At 52.8% G+C, this 18416-nt stretch overlaps 1 long non-coding RNA gene across 1 annotated transcript; it reads right to left on the bottom strand.

Annotated features, from left to right (window-relative positions):
• Positions 1-1713: 1713 nt before the first annotated feature.
• LOC138415311 (uncharacterized) lies at positions 1714-14594 on the bottom strand. Its single transcript, XR_011247181.1, has 4 exons — positions 14412-14594; positions 6712-6974; positions 5455-5717; positions 1714-5116 (listed from the first exon to the last, which is right to left on the bottom strand). It is a non-coding gene; the product is annotated as an uncharacterized lncRNA (long non-coding RNA).
• Between the last annotated feature and the right edge of the window lie 3822 nt (positions 14595-18416).

Raw genomic sequence — 18416 nt, 5'->3', positions numbered from 1 at the left:
CACTGCAGATGGTGATTGCGGCAAGGAAACTGAAAAACACTTGCTCCTTGGAAGGAAAATTATGACCAACTTAGACAGCACATTCAAAAGCAGAGGCATTACTTTGCCAACAAAGGTCCGTCTAGTCAAGGCTATGGTTTTTCCAGTGGCCAATATGGATGTGAGAGTTGGACTATAAAAGCTGAGCACAGAAGAATTGATGCTTTTGAACTGTGGTGTTGGAGAAAACTCTTGAGAGTCCCTTGGACTGCAAGGAGATCCAGCCAGTCCATTCTGAAGATCAGTCCTGGGTGTTCATTGGAGGGACTGATGTGGAAGCTGAAACTCCAATACTTTGGCCACCTGATGCAAGGAGCTGACTCATTTGAAAAGACCCTGATGCTGGGAAAGATTGAGGGCAGGAGGAGAAGGGGATGACAGAGGATGAGATGGTTGCATGGCATCACCGACTTGATAGACATGGATTAGGGTGGACTCAGGGAGTTGGTGATGGACAGGAAGGCCTGGTGTGCTGTGGTTCATGGAGTCACAAAGAGTCGGATAGGACTGAGTGACTGAACTGAACTGAAACCACTCAAATGTCCCAAGAAGATAAGATAAATGAACTTGCTGTATCTCCCTGGGACTCCTGTTTACTTCCCAAAGGTAACATTTGTGGACACTTCCTGTTAGAGCTTGCTAGACAGCTCTTGTGTCTGTACAAACACTCAGGCTTGTCTAAGGCGTGCCTCTTTTCCTGTGCAACTTGGGACCCTATCTTTGAAGGGCACTGGGCTCCCTCAGTGTCATCCCTTTACTTCTCCTGAAAATTTCACCCTCAGATCATAGCATCAGCTACATCACGTGAAGGGTAGAGTTTCGTTTTCTCTTGGTTCTAGGAATTTGTCGATTTTAGTTCTGATTTCCTGTCTAACTACAAACAATCATTCAGCACATTCTTCATATTCCAGACGTGGTGGCATGCTTATCTTTTTGCTAGCAACTTGTGACTTCTTTCTAACTTCTGTCCTCATTCTCTGGGCTCCCTCACTGGGACATTTTGCCATTTTTGTCTCAGTTGCCACACACACACACACATACACACACACACACAATTTTTGTAAATGCCTCAGGTCCTTGAGACATCCCTGTATCTTCTGGGGTCCCTCCCATCAAGGTGGTCGGTGGGGTAATGGAGATCTTTTATGTACTTGCCAAATGTTTTCAGCTTGAGCTGATTTGTCAATGGTTGGGAGAGGTGGGTTGGAATTGCTCAGAAGACGGAGGATCATCCATTTCTCCCTGTAGTCCTAGCAATCTTTTATCATATATTTGGAAGCCATTCTATGAGATGCAAAAATATTTTAAGTGTTATACAGCGAGTCCCCTACATATGAACCCTACACATGTGTTTTGAGAGCACAGTCACAAGTCCTCTTTGTGAGTCCAACAAAGCTAGCCTCGGTACCCAACCAACACAATGGCTTTGTAGTGCTGCTATACTGCAAGCGGTTTGTAGTGCATGCGTGCTAAGTTGCTTCAGTTGTGTCCGACTCTGGGCAACACTATGGACTGTAGCCTGCCAGGCTCCTCTGTCCATGGGATTCTCCAGGCAAGAATACTAGAGTGGGTTGCCATGCCCTCCTCCAAGGGATCTTCCCCACCCAGGGACTGAGCCCACATCTCTTATATCTGCTGCACCGGGAGCCGGGTTCTTTACCAGTAGCGCCACCCTTGAAGACCAATCGGTTTATAGTACTTTTGACACAAATAATACATAACAAACCAACAAACACAAAAAGTGAAATGTTTAAATCTCACAGTACAGTCTGCTGAAAAGTGCAGGAGTACAGCACTGGCACACAGGGTCTGGCATCAGGTGAACAGGCAAGAGGAGTTACTAACTGGAAAAGGAGGGAGAGGAGGTGGGAGATGGTAGCGATGAAGGGTGATCAGCAATAGGAGACGGAGGGCAAGGGCATAGGTTCCAGTTTCTCACCGAATTCAATTCAATCTATCCTCTTGAAAAACAAATCAGTGATGTCTGGACACTAGATTGATGACTTGGTGACACCAGACTGCGCTTTGAAGGGCTGCTGCAAATGTTACGTACAGTTCTGTGTTCAGGTCTTCGCCTGAAATAAAGATACTGTGCTCTATATAGGACAGTAGAGCTGCTTGCAGAGGATGCTTGCTTATGACAATGCACGCCAGACGTGAATCAACTTCCGAGAATGGACACGTGAACACACGTTAGCATTTTTGAAAGCTCTCATTTGGAAGGTTCGTATGTAGGAGACTTACTGTACCTTCTTGGTAAACTGAGCCTCTGTCATCAGACAGTGACCCGCTCCACCCTAACCATCCAATTTCTCTTAGTCTCTTTTGTCTGATCGGTACAGCAACACTGTCTCTTGTTAGACTCTTCATGGTAGGTCATTTTAAAGACTTTTACTTTCAGCCATTTGTGTCCACATGGTAGGTGCATCTCTTGTAAGTAGAAGCTCTCTAGACTTTCATCCAACCTGACAGCCTCTGATAGGTGAGTCCTCTTTCCATGCATCTGATTATGGGTCCTTGTGCACCAGCCCTCACCCATCCTGTGCTGACACGGGTAGATTTCTATTCTCTCATTCTGGGTGAGCAGCTTCCCCGAGGCACGTGACCACATTCATGAACACATGTCTGCTGGCATCTCAGACACTCGGCACCCCCACTTCAGGGCAGGTCTCAGGGTGCAGACACTCCAAGGGCTCAGGGGCCTAAGAGTGTGTTTAAACAGGGCTTTGTGTTTGGGTTCACAGCCCCAGAATCCTGGCTTCTCGTTTCCTCGATATTTCGAAAGCCCTGGTCCAGGGCCATCTTCTATCCCGAGCAGCTGAGGAAGAATCCGATTGTTCTCATTCCTGGGTCCATCATCCTTTTGGGGAAGATTTAAACGTTTCCTCTTGTCTTTGGGTAGGAGTGCTGTGCTGTGCTCATTTGCTAAGTCCTGTCTGGAGTTTTGCGACCCTGTGGACTGTAACCCACCAGGCTCTTCTGTCCATGGGATTCTCCAGGCAAGAACACTGGAGTGGTTTGCCATTTCCTCGGCCCGCGGATCTTCCTGACCCAGGCATTGAACCCGTGCCTCCTGCATCTCCTGCTTTGTCAGGCAGACTCTACCACTGAGCCACCTGGGAAGCCTTTCCTTAGGGGAGGGGAGTGTTTTACTTACTTCCTCACCCTAGTGCCTAAATCCCCTTTCAAACCGAAATCTTGCATTTTCTTTTCTTCTTTTTTCTAAACTCCAAGAACTGCACATCCTTTCTCTTCATTTGCAGTGATCTCCCTGGGGCTCCTGCAGTCCAGATGTCAGCATTCACCTCACAGTCCTTTCACTCTCAGGTCCAGAATGTTTTCAGCCAAGCTGGCCGTGCCACGTGGCATGTGGGATCTCAATTCCTGAGCTAGCGATTGGACCCAGGCCGCAGCACTCAAAGTGCAAAATCCTTATCACTAGAGACCAGGGAACTTTCATGTTTTAGACATTTCTAAGTTTTGAAATGTAAGACTAAAAGTCTTGACCCATTAATAGTTCTCTTTCGGATGGAGTCACCGGAAGCATGATGTTTGCTTTCTGAAATGGCTGCATTCCTCCACCATCTGGTTATTTTGTCCCAAGCTGCCCCAGCCTTCAGTGCTCTTGGGAATTGTTTGTCTTTACACTTCCTTTTTTGAAAGAATCACATTTTCAGTATTAATCCTTCCTCAACCAACACCCAGATATGCCTTTCCTTCATCTGAATGTTCTTTTATTTTCTTCAAAATAGTATAACATTTTACTTATGGAAGTGCTTATGAACTGGGGTGCTTGATGCTGCTTCAGGGAAGGTGAGGTAGGTCTGGCTCTGGCCCCGCCCCCGACATGCATTGAGTAACTGGGTCCTGAAGGTATAACTCCTGCAGTGGCCCCTCAGAGTCAGGGAGGAGGCGGGCTCCACCAGTCTGGCTGAGCCACGTGGCCCCCACAGCTCCCTGCAGGGTCCGGGCTGCCCAGACCCTGGTGCGCAGCCCACCGCCGATTGGACGCTCTCCTCTCCTCTCTGGGGAGGAGCCCTGTCAGTGTACCTTGAGGTCACCTTGCTGATGGGGCAACAGGAATGGAGATTCAGTGGCCACAGTAGCCAGGGGGAGGCAGCTCTGCCTGGAAGGGGAAGGGCTCACTAGGTGATTTAAACATGAGAGCACTGTTTTCCCCTGATCATGACAACGTGTTCATTGCCCAGTATTTACAAAAGCTGTTGTTGTTGGGTTGCTAAACTGTGTCTGACTCTGTGAGCCCATGGGCAGCAGCATGCCAGGCTCCCCGTCCTTCACTGTCTCCCAGAGTTTGCTCAGATTTGTGTCCATTGAGTCAGTGATGCCGTCCAACCAGCACATCTTCTGCTGCCTTCTCCTTTTGACTTCCATCTTTCCCAGCATCAGGGTCTTTTCCAGTGAGTCAGCTCTTCCCATCAGGTGGCCGATGTATTGGAGCTTCAGCTCAGCATCAGTCCTTCCAGTGAATATTCAGGGTTGATTTCCTTTAGGATTGGCTGGTTTGATCTCCTTGCTGTCCAAGGGACTCTCAAGAGTCTTCTCCAGCACCACCATTCAAAAGCATCAATTCTTCTGCACTCAGCCTTTTTATGGTCCAACTCTCACATCTGCCCATGACTACTGAAAAAACCATAGCTTTGACTATATGGAACTTTGTCAGCAAGTGATGTCTCTGCTTTTCAACATGCTGTCTAGGTTGGGCACAGCTGTCCTTCCTTTGGAAAGAAGCAAGTGTCTTTTAATTTCATGGCTGCAGTCACCATCCACAGTGATTCTGGAGCCCAAGATCAGAAAATCTGCCATTGCTTCGATTTTTCCCCTTTCTTTGCCATGAAGAGATGGGTTCAGACACTATGATCTTAGTTTTAGGAATGTTGAGTTTTAAGCCAGCTTTTTCACTCTCCTCTCTCACCCTCATCAGGAGGCTCTTTGGTTCCTCTTCACTTTCTGCCATTTAGAGTGGTGTCACCTGCATCTATGAGGTTGTTGGTATTTCTCCCAGCAGCCTTGATTCCAGCTTGTGCTTCATCCAGCCCGGCATGTTACATAATTTACTCTGCATAAAAGTGGAATAAGAGGTAAATGGAAAGTAGGTCTCCTGGGATGGTGTCCCTAGAGGGATCCCCTGGTGTGCTTACAAGCGCTGTGGCTTAAGTATACGATGTACAGTGCAGTGAGGGGGGCTGGGGACCCCATCCCTCGGTGGCCCTGAGTGAGGCACCGCCTGCCTGCTTTCCTCAGTTAAACACCATCCTGCGACTGTCCCCCTGCCTCCACAGAGGCTTACCACCTGCGCTTCCCGCTGGTCCCCAAACAGCAAGTTCCCCTTTGTTCTAGTGCTTCTGAGCTGAGAGTGGGTGTCCTGCCCCAGGTGGGGCCCAGTAAGGTGTTTACCTTTGAAGGCAAGTCCTGTGCAAGCGTGACGAGCTCCCTGGCATCAGCTGGGGCGTGGCAGGCAAGTCACCGGTGGGGCTGCAGGCACAGGAGCTGGGGATCCCAGACGTGAGTCCCTGAGCCCACTCAGACCTTCCTGGGGGACTGGCTTGGTTACTCTGGGCCCTGGAGGAGCACCCTCGGAAACTGCCATGGTGCCAGATGACTTGGAGTGTTCAAACCTGCTCCCCACAGAATTCTCACCTGGAAGGTGGTAGGCATCCCTAGGAAGGGAATTTTGGGGGCAGGATAAGTCCATTTTTGTGTTGATTGGTTGATTTTGTGTTGTTATTTATTGATTTGTTTAAAGTACTCTATTCTAACAATGTGAATTCATTACCCAAATCAACTCTTGTTTATTCAACAAACATTTGTGCAGGGCTGAGTGGGAACCAGTGCCAGGAAGGGTGAGGCTTATGCCCCAATTCCGGGAAATCCCTGGACCAGCAGGCCAGGGAGGGACAGTGTAGTTACAAAAACATACATAAAAGTTAGAGCCCTTCAAAGAGGCTTCCCTTCATCCCACTGAGCCTGAGAGTGGCCCACACACCCTGGCTTCTGGATCTCTCTTGCCCCAGTCACCCCGCGTGACCCCCAGAGAAGGTGGTGGAGGAACCTTCACACACAGAGTCTGCTCTCTCCTTTCAACTTTCTGCCTCCATTCCCAGATTTCCCCGAGAATCAGGACCCTTCTCTGGGAACACTCTAACCACAGACCAACGAGAGCCCAGGATGCGGCTATTCTGATTCCGAGAGACGCACTCCCTCCGTGGGAGTTTCCGAGAGGCATCTCAGAAAGAGTGCTGCGGACAGAGGGAGACTCCTCAGCTGTTCCTGGGGGAGGCAGGAGCTGGCAAAGCCTTTCTTCAGGGGCTGCTTGAAATGCTCGTCGAGGGGGTGGGCCCCAGGGTACGTCGTGTGGCAGAGAGGGGCCCTGCTCCTGGAAGTGCCGCTGACCTGGAGGAGCCAGTGCTCCTGGGACCACCTGAGGGTCTGCGGGGAAGCAGAGGATCTGGTTGGGGCCCTCCTGTGACAGTAGCTGTATCAATTACAGGCTCCATACACAGCTCCTGTGTGTGGACGTGTCTGGTGTGGACTGAGGGGCTGTGGTGAAGCCTGGGCAGGTCTGACAGTACTGTCGGAGCATGAGCAGAACCAGGCAGCCTAAACCCCCAACTGTGCAGACAGCATCCTCCCAATTTCCCTTGGAATGCGTACCTGACTGCATGCTAAGTCGATTCCATGGCGTCTGACTCTTTGGGACCCACTGGAGGGCAACCTGCCATGCTCCTCCGTCCATGGGATGTCCCAGGCAAGAGTTCTGAAGTGGGTTGCCGTGCAATCCTCCAGAAGGTCTTCCTGATCCGATCCGGGGATCGAGCCTGCATGCGCTTATAGCTCCTGAATTGGCAGGCAGGTTCTAGTGCCACCTGGGAAGCCCCTTCCTTTTGAATCCATAGAAACATATACTTCCAGAAAAGCTAGACGAACATAAAATGTCATCAGGAAGTAAGTCTGAGTCTGGCTACTACAGGTTTTTACAGTTTCTTCAACTTTTTTTCCTCCAGAATTTCTACAATGATCCTGTGCTCAAGTAATCAGAGAATACTGTGTTCTTTAAGGAAAAACAACAATTTTTATTAAAGAGAGTGGGGTTGATGGGAGGAGAAGGACAGTAGGATGACCCCCCTTGGCTATCTCAGGCTTCCCCAAGGCCCCGGGGTGGTGGGTGGAAGGGCTGTGGCCACTCAGAAATGCCCATGGGCTCTCAGCCCGAAACCATGGGTTCTTTGAAGGCCATCATCTCCCCCTTCTGATGCATCCCATCGTCTCCCAGGGGAGGGGCTGTGGGACCCTGGCACCACCATGCTGCCTTTCCTGGGAGGACTATCACCCCAAGACCATGTGGAGAAGAGGGGGAGCTCCCAGGGATGCCTGGACGGTTACCAAGGCCAAGGGGCCATCCGTGAGTGACTCAGCTGAGGGTTGCAGCCTGCTGGGCTTGACCCTGCACACAAAAGAGGAGCAAAGAGTGTCTTGCTCACTCTGCTAAGGTTGGTCCTCTGCAGCCGCTGACCCACAGTGCTCTTCTGTGCTCAGACAGGAATCAGAGACGTTAACGGACTCTGTGTATCTGGACAAGCAGCCCCTTAGATGGTTAGATGCATGATTCAGGAAGAATGTTTATGACCCCGGCTGCTTGCATTTTCCCCCACAAAGAAAAGCACCGACACCCTTAACTTGAGATATATCTGTTCTTTGTGGCAAGCAGTAGAGCCACCTTTTCCCAGATGTATCTTCACCATCTGTGCATGCGTGCCAAGTCCTTTCAGTCGTGTCCGACTCTGCAACGCTATGGCCTGTAGCCATGGGATTCCCCAGGCAAGAATACTGGGGTGGGTTGCCACACCCTCCTCCAGGGGATCTTGCTAACCCAGAGATGGAACCCAGGTCTCTTGTGGCTCCTGCATTGGGGGGCGGGTTCTTTACCACTAGTGCCACCAGGAACATCCACCTGTACTCCTGGCCAGAAGCCCCACGAACTGGCCTCTCCCCTCTCTTGGGACGCATTCTCTCACTCCATCATAGCTCTCTCACTGTGTGGTTTTCTTTTAGTCAACTGCATCTCCCCAAAACACTCCCCCAACACCACCCTGTTCAGAGGCTCCCTCAGCCTTGAGTAGGTGTCAGAAGGTTCAAGGGTCTTCCCGTCCTCCTGGCCTGAGAAGATTGGCCCTCAGCTCCAGGACACTCCAGGAGCAAAGATGCCCCTCCTGTTCTCCCACTCTTCACCCCAATCCTGGGGCAGTTCTTTCTTCCTCTGTATCCTCATTTGAACTCTGACCTCCCCTCCTGGTAGAGGCTTCAGGGCCCAGGGCTAGAATATACAGGCCAGACACCACCAGGTCTGAGAGTGTCTAAGGGTCAAAGTTTAAAATTGGGTGTTTTCCCACAAGGGGCCCCGAGGAGGGCTGTGAGCTGGAGGCTGAGGGCAGGTGCCCTGGGGACACCTGGTCAGCACACACTTGAGGGTTCAGGTCCCCACCTTCCAGAATGTGCCAGAGTCAGCCTGAGGGGGAGGTCCACAGGCTGAGAGCAGAGCCCAGCCAGCTGCTCAGGCTTCATGGGAAACCCAGGGGACTGTCCACACTGAGGCTGGGCCTCCTGGAGTAGGGGTGAGGGAGGGAGAGAGCGTGCAGTTCCCTTCTTCGAGGGATCAGCAAACAAGGGTGTTTTGCTCTGACAAGGTCCCTGCTTTCCAGTGGGGTGAGGGACAGCCATTCTGAACACAGTGGGTTCTCCGTGAGTGCTGCTCAACAGCCAGGGGTGTTCCTGGGATGGAGGAACACGTGTTTACAGAGCCGGCCCCCTAGCCCCTCCGCACTTTGGAGGTGGCTGCTGCTGTTTTATTTGCTGAGTTGCAGCCAGCTCTTTTCCCATCCCATGGACTGTAGCCCATCAGGCTCCTCTGTCCCCGAGATTTCCCAGGCAAGGATACTGGAGTGTGTTGCCATTTTCTTCTCCAGGGATCTTCCCCACCCAGGGACCAAACTTGCCTCTCCTGCTAGATAGACAGATTCTTTATCTCTGAGTCACCTGGGAAGCTATTGGAGGCAGACTGCTAAATAAAGGAGGTGAGTATGGTTTTCGGAGAACTCGGAGTCCCACCTGCTTCATAAAATATGCAAACTGTTGACAAAACCTGGTTTGTTGCCATTTGGCCCAAATCTCGGGACCTGACTGGTGGCATGTGAATGGAGGCCCCACGCTCCTTCACACCATCGTTTTCTTACGTGGAGTATCGGCCACCCATTTCCATTTTGCTGTTGGATTTTCACTGGCTCAGCTGATAAGGGGTTTGACAAAGGATTCAGAGGCTAAAAGAATATGGGGATTGTTTGCTACTAAAGGAGCAGATGGGATTCCGTGGTGGCTCAGATGGTAAAGAATCTGCCTGCAATGTAGGAGACTCAGTTTCCATCCCTGGGTTGGGAAGAACCCCTGGAAGAGGGAATGGCAACCCACTCCAGTATTCTTGCCTGGAGAACTCCATGGGCAGAGAAGCCTGGCAGGCGACAGTCCTTGGGGTCACTACGAGTTGGCCATGACTGAGCGACTCTCACACACACTAAGAGCACGTGGACCCGGAACCAAGAGGCAACCTTGGGCCTGGAATACTCATCACTTCTGCACATCTCTGGCTTGCACTCTGCTTGGGGGAGGGGAGGTGGGTGGGGAAGGCACTTGTCGGGAGGGGGAGGTCATCCTGTCTCAGAAACCAGACTAGGGACTAGGCAGAGGCCTTGACAGAACGGCCAGCCCGCGGAGCAGCCCAGCCTCCTGCCTCCGTGTGCCCGTGAGGGCTATCCTGCCAGAAAGCTGAGACGTCTGGGAGGCAGGTGAGATCTTAGTTTTTTGTATGTCGTGTTTTAAGCCAGCTTTTTCACTCTCTTTTTCACTATCATCAAGAGGCTCTTTAGTTCCCCTTCACTTTCTGCCATAAGGGTGCTGTCATCTGCATAGCTGAGATTATTGATATTCATCCTGGCAATCTTGATTCTGGCTTGTGCTTCAACCAGCCCAGCATTTTGCACAATGTACTCTGCATATAAGTTAAATAAGCAGGGTGACAACATACAGCCTTGATGTACACCTTTCCCAGTAAGGAACCCGTCCTTTGTTTCCTGTCTGGCTCTAACTGGACAGGCCTTCTAGGCAGCTGCTGTCGGGGGGAGAGGGGGTGGAATCCGATTCTGAACAGGGCCCTTTGTTGGCAGGTCTGAGTCAGCATGCCTGGGGGCCCGGTCTGAGGGTCTGCTCAGGGTGAGGGAGCCTTGTGTGCCGGTGATCCCCTGTGCACACATGCACCTGCCCTGGTCTCCCCGTGGCTGCCCGTGCCCTCTGTTGGAAGAGTGGCCTCCTGGTGATGGTCTGCGGTGGGGGATCTGTGGATACAGGGGCCTGGACCCACACCCTGGGAGCCTGTGCAGGGGGCCTGTGCCCCACGGTCATTCAGGGCTCCAGGCAGCCAGCGGCCCCTCCACCTGGTGACACCATCAGCAGCGCACTTGGGCCTGCCCTGGCTGCGTGTGTCGCGGTCATGTTGCAGGGCAGGTCACGGAGGACAGGGAGCACCCTGGGTCACTTTTGCCCCGTGTCTCCTTCCAACCCAGATCTACACCTTTTTCTCAAAACAGACTTTGACACAGCGTGCATGTATCTTTTTCTTTTTGCCTTTTGTTTAATCTTTACTTAGACAGCTTTGAGACTCTGCAGAGTGACTTGACCTTGGAGCTCAGTGTGGCTGGAGCCCCTCATGCCACAGGAGTTGCCCCCAAGCACCTGGTGCAGTCCTGGTGGGCTCACTGTGCACTTCCGATAGGCCACCTGCCCTGTGACGGTGGCCACTGCCCTCGGGCTCGACTTGACCCACAGCCGGGTGCTCTCACAAACACGGGCTCACGTATGCTCACATGGTGCAAACCATGGAGCCACGGGGCTGGGAGCGATCTCTGCTGTCCTGGAGTCAGACAATGAATAAAGCTCCATGACAGGGTCAGAGTTAAAACTGTCAGGAGAACTTCAGAGTTTAATTTTAGAATTAAGCATGCTGAAGAGGAGAGGGCATTCCACCGCTCATAAACACACAGGAGACCACATCAGATCTCAGGACCAGGCTGGTGTGATCGACCCTGTCTCCTGCCTGTGCGTCTCTGGAGCACCTGGTCACATGTGGCTTTGGTTCCGCAGGTCTGGCCAGCTGCGATGCTGTGTGCTGCTCACCAGCCGCGGCTGCTCCTGGACCACACGAGGGGAGGTGTCCAGGAACCATGCCACACGCTGGCCCACACCTCACAAACCTGTTGGCCAAATATTCGTTTCAGGTGGGTCAACCCTGCTCCACAGGCAGGCGCTGTGGCCAGCCCGCCCAGGGGCAAAACCCTCCCCTGTGGCTGGAGCCCAGAGGGAGAGGGGCCCCAGTTTCAGGGGCTGATCATGGCCAGAGCTCTCTCTGTCCGCCTGCAGGACACGAGTCAGGGAGATCACGGTACAGCGCTGGGCGGATCAAGGCCAGAGACACCCAAAGACTCACGCTTTTCTTTCATTAGCGCTAAAGCGTCTGACTTTCTGATTCATGTTTCCTTTGAGAGGCTTCAGGTTAACCTGTCCTCATGGTGGAAAAGTGGAACTTGGGTTTCTATTTCAGTTCTGAGTCCCAGTGGTTGGAGGGATGGAAGATACTAGAACCTCAAGAACAGGCCCCCACCTGCTGGCCAGGAAAAAGGGGTCGTCAGGGCCGAGGCCCCTTCATAAGTCCTCCTGTGATTCCTCGGGCTGGCTGCTACCACCGTCCTGCCCTGGCCATCACCCCACAAACTTTCTTCATCTCTCTCTCCTCCTCCAACTCACGCCCCGACATCTGATGCACTTTCCCTGCCAGGCTTTATTTTGAGACATTCCTTTGCCCAGTTTCCTTAGGGGAGCCTGGAAAGCACACGTGGAAAGCGTCCCCAGGGCGAAGGCATGATGGACCTGTAAGTCCCTGACCTGCCCTGCAGAGGGCGCCAACTGCACAGGTGTGGCAGGGTTTCCAGAGACAGGGCGGCTTTAGGAGGAGGGTCTAAAAAAATCCACCGCAATCTACCGTGATACACTGGGATCATCATACATTGGAAAGTCAAGATCACAGGGAAGAAATGTAGAGGTTGGCAACCTATTGCAAAAACAGCAAGTTCCTCCTCCTCCTTCAAACACAGGTGACCAGAATCAGGGCAGCAGCTAGCCCGGCCCCTTTTTGCCATTTCTACCCTGTCTCTCCTGTTTCCTCCAGCAGTGGCTTGGAAGCCAAGCCTGGGGGGAGGCGGGGCAGCAATGGCTTTAATTAGTGAATGATTCTATCACCTCCTGCACGTCATTCCTGGCCCTTTTGGGTTTGGTTTCCTAACACCTGGGCAATGTGCTTCCTTGTCTTATTTGTCTGCAACTTAGTTGGAGACCACATACAAGGTTTAATAGCTTCTTTCTTAGTGGTTTTCCTAATTATAAGACTGTTTCAAAAGGGGAAACATCTTCTAAGACCCACAAATCTTGTTTCCCCAAGCCATTGATATAAATGACTTTTAAACTTTGATTACTGAGAGAATGGCATTTAAATTGACAGAGAATTCCTGCGTCATCTGGGTCTGAGTATGTGAGTACATTTTAGCTCAAATGTTCTGAGAATCCAACATCTAGAGTCTTGCTTTGCAAAGAGGAGCAGAATTTGCAGCTTTAACCAAGGGCCGTGCGTGGGGTGGCGGGCACAAGGCACGTTTCCTCCTCCCCAGGCAGGCCCCATCCAATCACAGGGACAGCGTGTCATTCTGCCCCATTACTCGGCCTGTTAGAAAAGCCTGGATATAAAGGACTGTGTTTTAAGGTGTGACCTCCACACACCAGGCCCGATTGCCCAGCCCACTCCCCAGTCACCGCTATGGTGACCTCCTTTCTACTGCGGCATAGACGAGCTGGGGTACTGACGACTGTGCTTCTAGAAGCTGGAGTGTTCCGAGGACTTGCTCCTACAATTCCTCTTTCTGCAGAATCAGGGAGGAATGAAAAGGAATTGCCACCAAACCCCAAGAAGCAAAGTCCACCCAAAGAGCACACACCAGCCACTGCCTCTACTGAGGTGTTTGAGAAACCACCTTTAAGAATCTCCAGCATCATGATTAGGGCACATACACCTTCTTAGCCCCTTCATGGATCACAGCCCTGTGGTGGTGAAGGGGCTTGTGTAACTCAGTGAAGCTGTGAGTCATGCCACAGGCGGCCACCCAAGAGAGACAGGACTCAGTGAAGGGTTCTGACAAAACTGGTCCACTGGAGAAGGAAATGGTAAGTCCTCCCAGTATTCTTGCCGTGAGGACCCCATGAACAAAGGGAAAAAGATATGCAAAGTATGCAAAGTATGCAAAAGCAAAAAGATATGATAGTGATGAGTGCCCCTCCCCACCCCACCCCCATCAGAAGGTGTCCAATATGACACTGGGCAAGAGCAGGATGAGCAGAGGGCAATTACTAAGAGCTCCAGAAGGAATGAAGACACTGGGCCAAAGTGGAAACGACGCTCAGTTGTGGATGTGTCTGGTGGCGGCCGGAAAGCTGGGGCAGAGAGTGTCATTTTCAGGACAAAAGGCCCAGGGTGTGGACCGGTCAACGCCAGACCCTGAACAGGCTGCAGAGATTTCTCCACAAGAGAGTGACCTTTGGCTGAGGATTCAGGGCCTTGGATTCTGACAGGGCACCTTCTGTTTCTCCAAGTCTCAGGGGGCCTGAGCCAGGCTAGAGTCCAGCTGAGGGGCCACACCAGCTGTGGGGGCCCTGAGCTCCACCAGTCTGGCATGAACTCGGCTGGTTTGAAGTTTCTCGGCACTGGCCTCGCACTGTTTTGGGGTTGGATGCCGTGTGGTAAGCATACATGTGTCATATGTGGCCTGGCACAGGATGAACCCTGGACAAGCATGACTGTTTCTGGAGTCTTAGTACAAAGATGAGCTCCAAGACCCAATTTAGAAACCACTGCCCGCCGCAGAATCACTTTTCCCGGCATCGCAGGGAGTGTTCGTGGGTACCAATGCTGCCAGGACAGTCTGTTGAGAATGCAGAGAATCTCAGTTGTCACAGAGAGAGGCAGAACAGTCCTCAAGCTGGTGCCACATCACATCTGGCAGGGTGACCTCGGAGCCACCCCTCCCCTCTCCATTTTGCTGGAAGATTTACTTTTGTTTTCGGTTCGAAAGATTCATTAACAAAAGAAACCACTTGTCACACAATAAACAATTTCAATATTTACTACAAGATTATTTGGCTTAATTTCAATATGTGGCCACTAAAGAAGAGAAATAGAAACAATAGAGAAAAGTAACAGCACTTACATCACCACATGGGGCCGACCAACATCCAGACTAAGACAGAGCTGGGAAGTCCCTCGACCACAGCCATATGGAGTCCCAAAGGGAAAACGTCCGCATCACGCAGGTGAGACTTCAAACTGCACTTTTGGAGGCTCCCGCTTATAATCCCAGGATGCCAGCTGATATCATCATCCGTGGGTGTGCAAAAATGCAGCTCTGGTTTTCCTTTAACTTTTACAATGTTGTTTGTTTCACCTTTGACTCACGAGATTTTCTGGATCCCTGGGAGTTGGCCAGAACTCCAGGGGCTCAGGAAAACCCAAGCCCCATTCCCTTTCTTATCCAAAGTGCCGCTTGACTTGCTGGTAACAATTTGTGTGTTTGCAAGCAGGCACATAATCCAGGCAAGATCAGAAGTCAGTCAGAGACCTTCTCTCCAGCAGCTGAAACCTGAACAAGACTTCCTCCATTTTAATTTCCTAACACTGTCCCCTGCCCATTTGCTGTTCAACCCAGCTCAGTGACATAACATCCTCAAACCCGCACCCCACTCACAGGCTTCTGCATGGCCTGGGTTTCCATCTGCAGGGGAAGGCTGGATGGGCCACCCCTTTGTTCTTCTTGATGCGTCTCTGTTTCACCCAGACTGTGGACATAGGCTACAGACGGGGTGATGATGTTACTGCTGTGTGTTTATTATTTGCACAGTAGTTCATGTTCATTTTAGAAGCCTTGGAAAACGCAGATAAGCAGAAAATCCTTCCCCAAAATGGCCTTGGCCAACATCTGGTTCTCAGTCCTCTAGGTTTGTGGTTCCTGCCTTGGGGTCCAGCCCTCTGCACCTCAGGGTCCTGGGGTTATTAGTCAAGTCTTCTATTGACTTTAATTCACTAGACCTGCCCAAGGCAGGAGGGACCTAGGAACCAAGGTACTTGCTCCAAGGCCCTGGGAACAGACCCAACACCAGGGGCGCATGCAGGCACACTCAGACACTGCCCACCCGCACTCACACACATGACCAGCTCACACTCACAGCAGGTCTGTGGGGCTGGGGTGGCAGCAGAGCTGGACTGGGGATGGCTTCCACATGCCCCCAACCCCCCAGACAGGGCTCTGCCGGGAGAGAGCAAAGGACCCTGAGGTTGCAGCCCCCTGACTCCACAGACCACGGATTAGAGGCCAGACAGCTCAGAGTCGGGAGTGCTCGGACGTTTTCAAGGACAGGCTCTTAGTTTCGGTTCTGATGAGAGCCAGGCCGGCACTGGGCTGGGGCTCCTTTCTGGAGGCTGCGGTTTGGGGTGGGGACACACAGGCCATGCAGCCTGAAGTCACCGCCAGGGGGCGCCATCGGGAAACAGTGAGTCAGCACCAGAGGAGCAGGCCTGGGAGCAGAAGCTGCCTCCCCAGGGCTGCGCCCCAAAGTTGTTGGGATCCCCAGGAACCTGAGGGGCCTGCACAGGCCAGTGGGGCAGGGCAAGGGCTCCTGGAAGCCCCCAGTTTCCATAATCCTTCACCACCCAAAGACTTATGGGTGTGATTCAGTCTTGTCTTTATGTGCTGGTTTTGTCTAGTTGTGGGTCTTTAAACAAAAGTGCAACGCACAGCAGGAACTGGGCACCTGAGCAGGGGCCTCGCCATATCTATGCTCCTGCTTCCAGGCGAGGTCCTCATTGGGCCAGGGGTGGGCATATTCTTCCCACATGGAGCTGGGAGCTGAGGCATTAGGTAAAGCAGGAGGCGTGTCTATGCCTCTGTTGGGCAGTTTGTGTGCCTGTCAATGTCCCCTCCGGGCACAGCCCCCTGATATCCCCTCACAGAGTCCTCTCACGGTTCCCCTCAACTTCCTCACATGGCTGTTCCCTTGATATTCTCCTCATGGCATCTCCTCAGGAGGTTCCCTCCTGGCTTTCCCGGATGACGTTTCTTTCCTCGCGGGGTCTCCTCCTTATTACCCCTCGTGGCGTCCCCTGAGCCTGTTCCCCTCGTAGTGTGCCCAGTGGTTTCCCCCATGGCGTCTCCTCACGAGGTTCCCTTCACGGCTGCCCTCATGGTGTCCTCTCGTGACATCCCCGGATGACGTTTCCCTCTTGGTGTCCCCTTGCGGCCTCCTCTCACGCTTCTCCCTTCGGAGTGTCTCCTCTTTGGGTCCCCTCATGATGGCCTTCGGGACGTGCCCTCATGGCGTCCCGCGCCGTGTGCAGCAGCGGGGTGGGTGGCGGTGACGAGAGCGGCCCTCGTGCGTCCCGCGGATCCTCCAGCGCAGGCGGGTCCGCAGCCCCCGGGCAGGGCCGTCACGGAGCGGAAGCGGAGCGCGTGCGACCTGCGCCTGCGGCCCGGGGCTGGCCCTCCCGGCTCATTCTCCGAACAAGCTTGGGTTTTCTCTGACCTCAAAACAAATAAACTAAACTGAAATAAATCTTAGAGATGGTTATTAACTGACAAATGTGTTATTCACCGAGCGCCTCAGCCAATCACTCAGATGAGAGCCGGTGACGAGCCCGGTCTCCACGAGGGCAGGCGGCCAGGCACTGAGGCCGCATTGCTATGGTTTGCCCAGAACGTTTAATCCTCAGCATTTTGTCCTAGCCTCCTAGAAAGTGTGTTTTGAAGGAGATGCTATTTTTACGAGGTGGTGAGAGAAAAAGGAAATTCTCCCAGCAGCGTCCCAGGTTTGCGCCTGTGGTGTCTGGCGTGTTTGAGTGAAGGTCTGGGGCTGAGGGCTCCGTGTCCGCGGGGCGGCCTCTCCATTTCACAGGTGGGGCCAGGGTGGGCGGCTTCTCCAGATCAGCATCACTCAGGCCTTAAGGATCAGAGACTTTCCTTAATCCGTGCACCCCAGAAGCGTGAATCAGTCCCCTCGGTGGCCTGGTAGGCATGGGTGGGTAGCTGGGCCCAGGTCACAGGGCTCAGGCCCCCTCTGTGCTCACGGGAACCAGGGGAGCCCCAGCCTGGCTCACAGGGCAGCATCCGTCCCTGCAGGTGGGGGCAGGGGGACACGGGAGACCTGAAGCCAGGGTGGAAGGTGCGCCTCCCCCAACCCCTGCGCACTGGGGAGGCAGCAGGCACCAGTCAGAGGGAATCTGAGCAGAGGCGTACTGCTGCCTTCCCTCCTTGGGAACCTTCCATCAGGGGAGCCTGTGGCCCCAACTCCAAAGGCACCCAGACTTCCATGTGTCTCTAGGCAGCAGGGCGGGGAGCGCTGACAGGGCCATACCCAGGGGCACACTGGGCTGGTGGCAGAGGTAACGGCCTGACTCTTGCTGGAAGAGACAAGACTGAGCTTTGTGCCGATGGTGGGAGCAGGGAGCCATCGATGGCAAACAACTCTCAGTGAGAGTGCTGACAGGCGCCCAGTCCCTTCCGCACCCTCACTTGCCTCCCACACCCAGCCTGCAGTGACCCTGCCTGCCTGAGGCACCCATGAGACAAGGGGCGTGAACCCACAGCCACTCTCTTCCTACATGGGGAGATGGGCATGCTCACCATGAACTGGGAGGGCAGGTTGTGAAACCAGAACCCTTTGCAAGAATAGGTAGCTTTCAGGCATGATGGGGAGATGGACATTTTGCTATATCTGGTTTCAGCTGCTAGCTGCCCACATAAACTTTATGAAAGAAAAAAAAAACCCACCAATATTGCTACATTCCAGGGAAATGAATGCATTAAACCCAGCTGGTCTGTGTGGCCATGGCATGTGGCTGGGAACCCCAAACGCTGGAGGAGGATCAGCCAGATACAAAGTCTTTTTTGAGGGTCACTCTGTGGCTCCCCTGGAAGCTCAGATGGTAAAGAATCCATCTGACAGAAACTTCCCTCCCACTTATAGATATTTGTGTCCCTTTCCCCTGATGCTGCAGGGGGCCCCATTTCTCAGTCTCTGGGCCACTCAGCATTCTTCCTCTCCAGACCCAAGACCTCATTCATTGTTAATGGCTACCGGGGCTGTTGTGGAGACGTCAGTCCCTCCCAGCCTCTGGTGTTGTAAGGAGGCCAGGACAATGGTGACCACCTGGGCCTCAGTCCATA

Source organism: Ovis canadensis, chromosome 11 (assembly GCF_042477335.2).
Source record: "Ovis canadensis isolate MfBH-ARS-UI-01 breed Bighorn chromosome 11, ARS-UI_OviCan_v2, whole genome shotgun sequence".
In the NCBI taxonomy this organism is placed as follows: Eukaryota; Metazoa; Chordata; class Mammalia; order Artiodactyla; family Bovidae; genus Ovis; species Ovis canadensis.
The sequence above is the reverse complement of the archived record's forward strand: the minus strand, read 5'-3'. Positions and strand labels throughout refer to the sequence as shown.